Here is an 11,408-nt window from a genome sequence, read left to right as displayed (position 1 = left end):
AACTTTACAGTAGAGAAACATAGAGGACATCACATTACCGAAGTGATCAAAGTTAACATCACCAATAATAAAACACATGGATATCATGTGCCTCCTGATGTGGTGCGCTGAGTAGGACAAAGCTTCATTATTATGCATTATTCCTGCCTAGAACGCATCAACCTTAATCTAATGGTGAGAAAACATCAGAAAAATCCAAGCTGAGTGTCACCCTATAATAACGATAGGCCTGTATTCTAAAAATATCAGTGTCATGAATGACAAGAGAAGATGGAGGGACTATTCCAGATGAAAGAAAGAACATGACAGTTAAATACAATGTGGATCTTTGATCGGGGAGAAAAAAACTGACATCCAAGGACATTACTCAAGCTATTGATGAATTTAGATATGGTCAGCATGTTAGATAAAAATATTTTAACTTGTGTTAAATTTCCTTAATTTGATTATTGTTCTATGACTGTGTAAGAGACTATTTTGTTCTTAGGAAATATACACTGAATTATTAGAAGTAGGCATGAAGTTTCAGAAAATTGTTCAGAAAATAATAACAATGGCAATAATAATAATAAAGCGTGAGTGTGTAGACAGGGAGGAAAACAAAGAAGGCAAAAAAATAAGTAATTGAAGCAAAATGTTTATTTATCCAAGTGAAGGATATACTTAAGTTTTTATTTTTCTTGTACCTCTTCTGTCAGTTTGAAAATAAAATTTAAAAATTTAAGAAGTTAATGTACTGGTATATCTATCCAACGGAATATTATTGACCTGTAAAAGAAATGAAGTACTAATACATATAGAACATGGAGGCCGGGCGCGGTAGCTCACGCCTGTAATCCCAGCACTTTGGGAGGCCGAGGCGAGCGGATCACGAGGTCAGGAGATCGAGACCATGCTGGCTAGCACGGTGAAACCCCGTCTCCACTAAAAATACAAAAAATTAGCCGGGCGTGGTGGCAGGCACCTGTAGTCCCAGCTACTTGGGAGGCTGAGGCAGGAGAATGGCGTGAACCCGGGAGGCGGAGCTTGCAGTGAGCCGAGATCGCGCCACTGCACTCCAACCTGCGTGACACAGCGAGACTCCGTCTCAAAAAAAAAAAAAAAAAAAAAAAAAAAAGAACATGGAGGAATCTTGAAAACATTATTCTAAGTCAAAGTAGCCAGTCGCAAAAGGCTATATGTGATTTCATTTATTATTAAATGAAATGTCCAGAATAGGCAAATTCATAGAGACAGAGAGTACCAGTTGCCAGGGCCTAGGAAATGAAAAGAGAGGGAGTGACTGCTAACTAGTATAGGGTTTCTTTCTGGGGTGATTAAGATGGTTTGGAATTAGCTAGTGGTAATGTTTACACAACTCTGTGAATATACAAAAATATACTAAAAAGAGAATACTAGACACAAAATGATACACATTAAAATGGTGAATTTTGTGGTATGAAAATATCTTTATAAAATACACAAGTGTACAAAAAAAGAAAGACTTAAAGGAATATTACAGTACAAAGTTGTCATCGTTTTGCCTTCCTGTTCCCACTCTTTCTCTCCAAACACACATACAAACCAAAAAGGCTTAAAATCAGCACATTTTCTGTCTTTTAAAAGAGATTTTATAGGCCGGGCACGGTAGCTCACGCCTGTAATCCCAGCACTTTGGGAGGCTGAGGCGGACGCATCACCTGAGGTCAGAAGTTCGAGCCCAGCCTGACCAACATGGCGAAACCCCTCTCTACTAAAAGTACAAAAATTAGCCAGGCGTGCTGGCGGGCACTTGTAATCCCAGCTACTCAGGAGGCTGAAGCAGGAGAATCGCTTGAACCCGGGAGGCAGAGGTTGCAGTGAGCCGAGATTGCGCCACTGCACTCCAGCCTAGGCGACAAGAGCGAGTCTCTCTCTCAAAAAAAAAAGAAAAATAAAAGATTTCATAAAATGCCAATGTTCTATATTTACAGTTTGTTGTTTTAACACCAAGACTTGTCATGTTTCTTAGGTAGTCCTGCCTTGCTGTGTTTCATTCACAAATATGCACACATCTTGCTCATTCCCACGTTCTTAAAAAATTTCTCAGGCAACCCACAGTGTTGCAGTCTGCCTATGTTGGCAGTATTCATATCCCGAAAAAAATCTGCCTTTTTTTTCGCATTGCTGTAAAAAACAGAGCAAAACAAGGCAAAAATCCCACATGATTTTGCCATATTGGCTTCTTCAGCTATCACATAAGAAGTACATGACTCACTAAGCCTTTAGGATCAAAGATTACAGACAGATGCATCACTACAGGTATGTCCCTTATAATATGATATTGCAACCATGAATATTTTAAACCATGCTGCCCAGGAAAAAATACCAGGGACCTTCTTATGATGGTAATATTAAACTCAAGTCTTTGGTTATTGGTTGCAGAGGGTTATGTCAAGTCCATATGACAAACAGTGATCAAGATGGAGAGCTACGTTTGTCCCTTTCTTGACTTGTAAACTTTCTCAATTTTTATTTTATTTTTATTTATTTTTATTTTATTTTATTGAGACAAGGTCTCTCACTCTGTTACCCAGGCTGGAGTGCAGAGGCACAATCATAGCTCACTGCAGACTCGACTTCCTGGGTTCAAGCATTCCTCCCACCCCAGTCTCCCAAGCAGCTGGGACTAAAGGTGCACACCACCACGCGCGGCTAATTTAAAAAAAATTTTTTTAGGCCGGGCTCAGCGGCTCATGCCTGTAATCCCGGCACTTTGGGAGGCCAAGTTGGGCAGATTGCCTGAGCTCAGGAATTCGAGACCAGCCTGGGGAACATGGCGAAACCCCGTATCTACTAAAACTACAAAAAATTAGCGGGGCGTGGTGGCGGGCACCTGTAGTCCCAGCTGCTGGGGGTGCTGAGGCAGGAGAATCGCTTGAACCTGGGAGGCGGAGGTTGCAGTGAGGCGAGATGGCACCACTTCTCTCCAGCCTGAGTGACAGAGTGAGGCTCTGTCTCCAAAAATAAATAAATAAAATAAAATAAATTTTTTTTTTGTAGTGACAGGGTCTCACCATGTTGCCCAGGCGAAACTTCCTTAATATTTTAAAAGAATTACAAATATCCTATTAATTTTTTTATTTTTCAATATTTATGCAGTAGAACTATTTGGAAAGTCTTTGTCTGAAATAACGTGTGTTTCAGGATGCATTAATATACATTTTGTGTGAATCTGAAATTTGTCTATAGTAACCTATTGCTTAGCAAACTATCAGGAACATGATTACTGGTTAATATATATTAAATGAATAATGGATAAATAAAATTATAGAATGTGAATGCTTTGGCACTGAAATATTTTCCAGTGTACAATTCGTTCGTTCATTCACTCAAAAAATATTTTTGAGCACCTGCTACATGCCAGGCATTAACGAGCAAAAATTAACACAATTCTTGCTTACATGAATTTTAATCTGGAGATGAAGACAGGGTTTAATCAGATATTCACAGAAATTACTATATAATTTCAAACTGAGAGATGTGATGAAAGAAAGATGAAAAAAGGAACCTGACTTAGACTAGAGAGGTTTCCCTGAGGAAATAATGCTTGAGTTAAGAATGAAAGGTAGAGTTTGAGTTAATTAGACTAAGAGCAGGGAGAAGAGCATCCCAGGAAAACGAAACAGCATTAGCAAAGCCACCGTGGCAGGAGACTAATGATGAATTGAGGACAAGTTTAAAAGGCCAGAGAGCATAAAGAGCAAGGGAAGTGGTACAGAATGAGGTTGGAGAAATCAGTGGAAATTATATTAAAGTCTTGCAGTATATATTTTTAAAAATCAAGCCTTGGCCGGGCGTGGTGGCTCGCGCATGTAATCCCAACACTTTGGGAGGCCGAGGCGGGTAGATCACCTGAGGTCAGGAGTTCGAGACCAGCCTGACCAACATGGAGAAGCCCTGTCTCTAATAAAAATACAAAAAAAAAAAAAAAAACAAAACAAAATTAGCTGGGCATGGGGCACATGCCTGTAATCCCAGCTACTCGGGAGGCAGGAGAATCACTTGAACCCAGGAGGCGGAGGTGGCAGTGAGCCGAGATCGTGCCATTACACTCCAGCCTGAGCAACAAGAGTGAAACTCTGTCTCAAAAAATGAAATAAAATAAGATAATAAAAATCAAGCCTTAATTATACCACAGTGGAAAGGCATTGAAGAGTTTTATGTAAAATAATGACATGATGAGATTTGTGTATTTAAAAAAAGCACTCTCCACTCCAGAAAATAGTTTGGAAGTTCCTTTCAAAACTAAAAATGGACTTATCATATGACCCAGCAATTGTATTATTGATCATTTATCCTAGAAAAATGAAGACTTGGGCTGGGCGCAGTGGCTCACACCTGTAATCCCAACACTTTGGGAGGCCAAGGCAGGAAGATTGGTTGAGCCCAGGAGTGTGAGACCCCCCCCCCGGGAAACATGGCGAGACTCTGTCTCTACAAATTTTTTTTTAAATCAGCAGGGCATGGTGGTGCACACCTGTAGTCCCAGCTACTCAGGAAGCTAGGGTGAGAGGAGCCCTTGAGCCAAGGAGGTCAGGGCTGCAGTGAACCGTGTTCACACCACTGCAGTCCAGCCTGGGTGCCACTGCACTCTGGCCTAAGCTAAAAGGAGGCCCTGTCTCAAAAAAAAAAAGAAAGACAAAGAAAGAAAGAAAGAAAGAAAGGGAAAGAAAGAAAGAAAAAGAAAAATGCAGACTTATTTTCACACAAGAACTTCTATGTAAATGTTTATAACAACTCTGTTTATAATAGCCAGAAAGTACAAACTACCCAAATGTCCTTCAACGAGAGAAGTGTTAAACTGTGATACCTCCATACATGGAATATTATGAAGTAGTCAAAAGGAATAAAATTTTGACACATACAACCATGATGAAATTCAAGGAAATTGCATTGTGTGTAAAAAAAGCCAATCTCAAAAATACATATTCCTGATTTCATTTGTGTAACATTCATGAAATAAAATAATTATAAAAATGCAGAATTGATTAGGGGTTGCTAGGAATTAAGGATGGGGGAGTGGATGAGTGTGGCTATAAAGGGCTAACAAGGTAGTCTTGCCATTAGAGTCTTGTGGTGCTGATACAGTTAAGTATCTTGATTGTGTGCTACCTAGACACACACAAGTGCGTGTAAAACTAGTGAAATTTGAATAGGCTCTATGATTTGCACCAATGTGCATTTCTTGGTTTTGATACTGTGCTATAGTTTTGTATGATGTTAAAATCAGGTCGCTGGGGGCAGTGGCTCACGCCTATAATCCTAGCACTTTGGGAGGCCAAGGTGGGTGGATTCCCTGAGCTCAGGAGTTTGAGAGCAGCTGGGGCAACACGGTGAAACCCCATCTTTACTAAAATATGAAAAATTACCCAGGTGTGGCAGTGTGTGCCTGTAGTCTCAGCTACTCAGGAGGCTGAGGCAGGCGAATTGCTGGAACTCAGGAGGTGGAGGTTGCAGTGAGCCAAGATCATGCCAGTGCACTCCAGTCTGGGTGACAGAGCAAGATTCTGTCTCCAGAAAAAAAAAATTGGGGTAAACTGGGGGAAGGATGCACAGGGCTTCCCTGTGCATTTCTTTATAACCTCCTTTGAAGCCATAATTATTTCAAAATAAAAAGTTAAAAAAAAAAACCCAGCAGTCTGGCTACTAAGTGGAAAATGAATTGAACAGAGGACAAAAAATGTGGAGAAAACTTGGGTGATTATTGCATAAGTCCAGAAAAGAAATAAATGATTTTGGCTAGATTTGGATGGTGGTAGTGGGGATAGAGAAGAATGGACACATCTGAGAATATATAGGTGGTAAAATTTGTGGAATCTGATGATGGATGGGATATAAAAGGCTAAAGAGGGCCAGGCTCGGTGGCTCACACTTGTAATTCCAGCAGGCCAAGCTGGTTGGATCACATGAGGTCAGGAGTTCAAGACCAGCCTGGCCATTATGGCGAAATCCCATCTCTACTAAAAATACAAAAATTAGCTGGGTGTGGTGGTGGGCACCTGTAATCCCAGCTACTCGGGATGCTGAGGCAGGAGAACCAATTGAACCTGGGAGGCGGAGGTTGCAGTGAGCCAAGATCATGCCATTGCATTCCAACCTGGGCAACAAGAGTGAAACTCTGTCTCAAAAAAAGAAAGGCTAAAGAGAATAAGATCAAAAGTATTTTGAAGTAAAACTTTGTCCCATATTTCATAATATAGAAAATAAACATGTATTTAGGGCATGACAGCAAATATTTGGGAGGCACCATTTTATGACATAGTATATTCCAGAACCAAAGGTGCTTATTGATATGAGGTCCCTTACAGAGCTTTGCTAGGCTAAAGTACACACCATCATTGTGTCAATAATAAATTTATTGCCTCTCAACTCCAAATTTATCCTTCCTTGCCTGCTCTGCAAAAATGGAGCTGGACTCTAAATATTAATATTTCGCCTTTGCCAGCTGGCATGATGTTAAACTTTGTCAGTAGAGGGTGCTGGAGAGACATTATAAGAGTAAGGGGCTTTTGCTTTCCTTCCTGTTTCGGTTGTTCCTCTGAACGGGTTTCTGCAGCATTCATAGCCTCCTTCCAGGTCCTGCAGTGCTGGCAACATCAGTGCCAGGCTCTGCAATGCCGGCAGCACCCAGGGCATCTTCCTTTGGCACTCCCCTCAGAAGGTAGCACCACAGCAGCTTCTCTGGCATCCAGTAAGCCACAGCTGTGCGCTCTCCGGTAAGGTCAGGATCTTAGCCTGGAGAGGAAGGGGACCTCTTCTTCAGGTGCTTTATCTTAGTTTTAAGGATAGTGCCTGCTCCTTATATCTGTTTTTCTCAAATACTTTAGCATTCTCTTTACTTCATACTGTCCCTCACTTCACTTCATACTAATCCCTTACTACTTCAATGCCTTGGTATAGTTAATAATCCTTTATATTAAACTTTCTCCATTCAAACTGTGTGCCCCTTGTGTCCGATAGAATCCTGATTAATACAAACCATCTTCCAAAGCTTGCTGTTGTTATTGCCCTCAACTTTGAGCTTTTGATAGCACTATATTTGTCAACGAAAGGCTCCTGGATATGATTGGCCGATGGCTAGAGGTTGCTAAACTGGCTGCAGCTTCAATTACAACACGAAAGGATTCAAACCAATTTGCAAAACTTCCAAACATCTAGATTGGATTTGATTTTTATTTCCATTCAATGTAATTCAAATCTGTGATTTCAAATGTTTTAAAATAGAACTTACAGAAATATTTTCCTTTTTTTTTTTAAAGTGTACATGTTAATCGAAACCAACTTAGATTAGAGGCTGAGTGCTTAAACATTCCATCACACAACCATCCACAATAAAAACATGCAAAATTTGAGATGAAAAATATTAAAAGCAGACTATAAAATCAATACTTTAAAATATAAGAAAACCAAAAAGTTCAGTAGATGCCAGGCCAAGGATGACTGATGATAGAAATGAGTACTTCTTTCCGCAGCATGTGATACTGTTTCTTCCTTTTCTTTATTGCCCTAACAGTCCTGTTTTCTTTGTCATTCTTTCTTGATTTCCTTTACAGCCTCCTCTATCTTTGTTAACCTTTTAAACTGTCATCATTTCCTTTCATTCTGTTCTTGGCTCTTATTTTTCTTTGGTCCTTGATGCGTTTATCCATTCTTAGGTAATGTCTCCTTCATGTGTATCTGCAGCCTAGGCCTGTCATCTGAGCTCCAGAGTCCTTTATATAGCCCATGTTCTAGCCCAGGGGTCAGCAAACTACCATGTGTGGGCCAAATCCAGTTCATTGCCTGTTTTTGTTTTTGTTTTCGTTTTTGTTTGAGTCTTGCTCTGTCGCCTAGGCTGGAGTGCAGTGGCACGTTCTTGGCTCACTGCAAGCTCCGCCTACAGGATTCACGCTGTTCTCCTGCCTCAGCCTCCTGAGTAGCTGGGACTACAGGTGCCCGCCACCACGCCCGGCTAATTTTTTGTATTTTTAAGAGAGACATCGCAGACTCAGGTGTCCGAAACTAAGCTCATCATCATCCCACTTCACCAACTATTACCACCATCAAATGTCTCCCTGTATTCTGTGTCACCTAAAACAAGTCTGGGAGCAAATTTCTGATTTGTCCTTCACCTTCCACATCTAAACAATTACCATGTTGTCAGTTTTTACCACCATTCCTTATGCTTCCTCTCCACTACCCCACTTCAATGTATAAGGCCCTCATCCATCTCTTACCTCATTTTCTCTATAATTTCCTTCTTAAATTTTTTTAACTTTTAAGTTCAGGGGTACATGTGCAGTTTTGTTATTTAGGTAAACCTGTGTCATGGGGGTTTGTTGTACAGATTATTTCATCACCCAGGTATTAAGCCTAGTACCCAACAGTTATTATTTCTGATCCTCTCCCTCCTCCCACCCTCCACCATCTGGTAGGCCCCAGTGTCTCTTATTCCCCTCTATGTATCTATGTATTCTCATCATTTAGCTCCCACTCATAAATGAGAATATGTGGTGTCTGGTTTTCTGTTCCTGTGTTAGTTTGCTAAGGATAATGGCCTACGCTCCATCTATGTTCCTGCAAAGGACATGATCTCGTTCTTTTTATGGCTGCGTAGTATTCCATGGTGTATATGTACCACATTTTCTTTATCTGGTCTATCATTGTTGGGCATTTAGGTTGATTCCATGTCTTTGCTATTGTGAATAGTGCTGCAATGAACATATGTGTGCATGTGTCTGTATGACAGAATGATTTATTTTCCTTTGGGTATATACCCAGTAAAGAGATTGCTGGGTCAAATGGTAGTTCTGGGGTTGCAGAGAAAAAGGAATGCTTATACACCGTTGGTGGGAGTGTAAATTTGACTTTTTAATAATAGCTGTTCTGACTGGTATGAGATGGTATCTCATTGTGGTTTTGATTTTCATTTCTCTAGTGATCAGTGATGTTGAGCCTTTTTTCATATGCTTGTTGGCTACATTATAATTTCTAATTGGTATGATTTGAATGTATCTGCTCCAAAATTCAGCTGTTGACAATATGATAGTGTTAGGAGGTGTTGGTTTTTTTTTTTTTCTTTTTGAGACAGAGTCTTGCTCTGTCACCCAGGCTGGAGTGCAGTTGCGCAATCTCGGCTCACTGCAAGCTCCGCCTCCTGGGTTCACGCCATTCTCCTGCCTCAGCCTCCTGAGTAGCTGGGACTACAGGCACCTGCCACCACGCCTGGCTAATTTTTTGTATTTTTAGTAGAGACGGGGTTTCACCGTGGTAGCCAGGATGGTCTCGATCTCCTGACCTCGTGATTTGCCCGCCTCGGCCTCCCAAAGTGCTGGGATTACAGGCGTGAGCCACCGCGCCCGGCCAGGATGTGTTGCTTTTAAGAGGTGGTTAGACCATGTGGATTCCTCCCTCATGAATGGGATTAGGTGCCCTTCTAAAGGGGCTTGATAAAGGGAATGTGCTCTTTTTTGCCCTTCTAGCTTTTGCCTTGTAAGGACACAGTGTTCCTTCCTTCCGGAGGACATAGTGTTCAAAGCACCATCTTGGAAGCAGAGAGCAGCCCTCACCAGATGCCAGCACCTTAATCTTAAGAGTTCTTACCCTCCAGAACTGTGAGGAATACATTTCTGTTCTTTAAAAATTACCCAGTCTGTGGTGCTCTGTTATAGCAGCACAAATAGACTAAGATACTAATGTTTTGTGCCTCTCTAATCCATCTTTCACCTAGTAGCCAGAATGATCTTTCTAAAATTCAGACCTAAACATGTCACTCACCTGCTTAAACTCTTCAATGTTTCTCCATTGCTTTCAGGATAAAATCAAAAATTCTTGGTGTGGCATGCAATGCCCTTCAGAGGTCTGGCCTCTTGTCTACTTCCTCAAAATCAGCTCCTGCCACTTCTCAAAAGGTACCTTATGCTCCAGCCAGTCCTAACTACTTACAGTCTCCAAAAGATTCATACGTTTTCACCCTTCTTGTCCTTTGGAAAGTCTGTTCCCTCTGATTACAAGATTCCATTTGCCCTTGCAATCTGTTTTATTTTCTACATGTTCTCACCTCAATCATTTTATGGTAAAACACATATAACATAAAATTTACCATTTTAGCCATCAAGCACAATTTAGTGGCATTAATTACATTCACATTGTTGTGTAACTATTACCACTGTCCATCTCCAGAAAATTTTCAATATCCCAAACTGAAATACTGTACTCATTAAACAGTAACTCCTCATTACCTAACCTTTACCCTCAACCCCTGGTAACAACTCCTATATGTTCTTTTTTTTTTTTTTTTTTTGAGACAGAGTCTCTCTCTGTCGTCCAGGCTGGAATGCAGTGGCACAATCTTGGCTCACCGCAACCTCTGCCTTCTGGGTTCAAGCAATTCTCTGCCTCAGCCTCCCGAGTAGCTAGGATTACAGGCACCCGCCACCATGCCTGGCTTTTTGGTGTGTTTTTAGTAGAGACGGGGTTTCACCGTCTTGGCCAGGCTGGTCTTGAACTCCTGACCCCGTGATTCACTCACCTCGGCCTCCCAAAGTGCTGGGATTACAGGCATGAGGTACTGTGCCCGGCCTCCTATATGTTCTTTTTAAGGCTCTCCTAAAAACATCATCAGCTACCTGCCTCCCAAGCTGAGTGGAGGGTTTCTCTCCTCTGCTGACATGGTAGTCTATTGCAGTGCTTGGCATTTTGCATTGTTCATGTTACCTTAAACCTCTACTTCCTCCCCTAAACTGTGAACTTCTTAAGGACAGGAACCATTGTCTCAATCTCTGTATGCAATCTTTGGGTGACAATGTTTTATACCAAATGGCTGATAAATGCGAGTCATCAAATCTGCTCATTGCTTTTGAATCACCTAGAGAGCCTTTAAAAACAGACGTCTAGGGATTCTGACTCTAGTAAATCTGGGGAGGGACTTAGGAATCTGAAATTTTGGAATGCTCTCCAGGTAATTCTGATTATGTGCAAGGAAGCCATCAAGATTTGGAAGTAAAATCCATCTAAAAGACTATGCCCAAGTAAGATGGTCTTTTTATTCTTGATGAATCATTAAAAAGAAGTCAATTCATTTCTCTTGATTTTCATGCTGAGTCTCTAGCTTTAGGGAATTACAATAAAGAACTCAAAATCTCTTAGCAATGATTTTTCTGAACCATTCTCCTTCCACTAAGAGTTATAAAATGAAAACATGTCATTTCCATATTTTTTTGGAGGGGGGACAGGTCTTGCTTGCTCTGTTACCCAGGATGAAGTGTAGTGGTGTAATCATCGCTCACTGCAATCTTGAACTCCTGGGCTTAAGGGATCTTCTTGCCTCAGTTTCCTGAGTAGTTGGGACTATAGGCCGGTGCCACCACGCCTGGCTAATTTTTAAAAATTATTTTGTAGAGAAGGGT

The sequence above is a fragment of the Pan troglodytes genome, chromosome 16, assembly GCF_028858775.2.
Source record: "Pan troglodytes isolate AG18354 chromosome 16, NHGRI_mPanTro3-v2.0_pri, whole genome shotgun sequence".
NCBI lineage: Eukaryota > Metazoa > Chordata > Mammalia > Primates > Hominidae > Pan > Pan troglodytes.
This window is presented reverse-complemented; position numbering follows the sequence as displayed.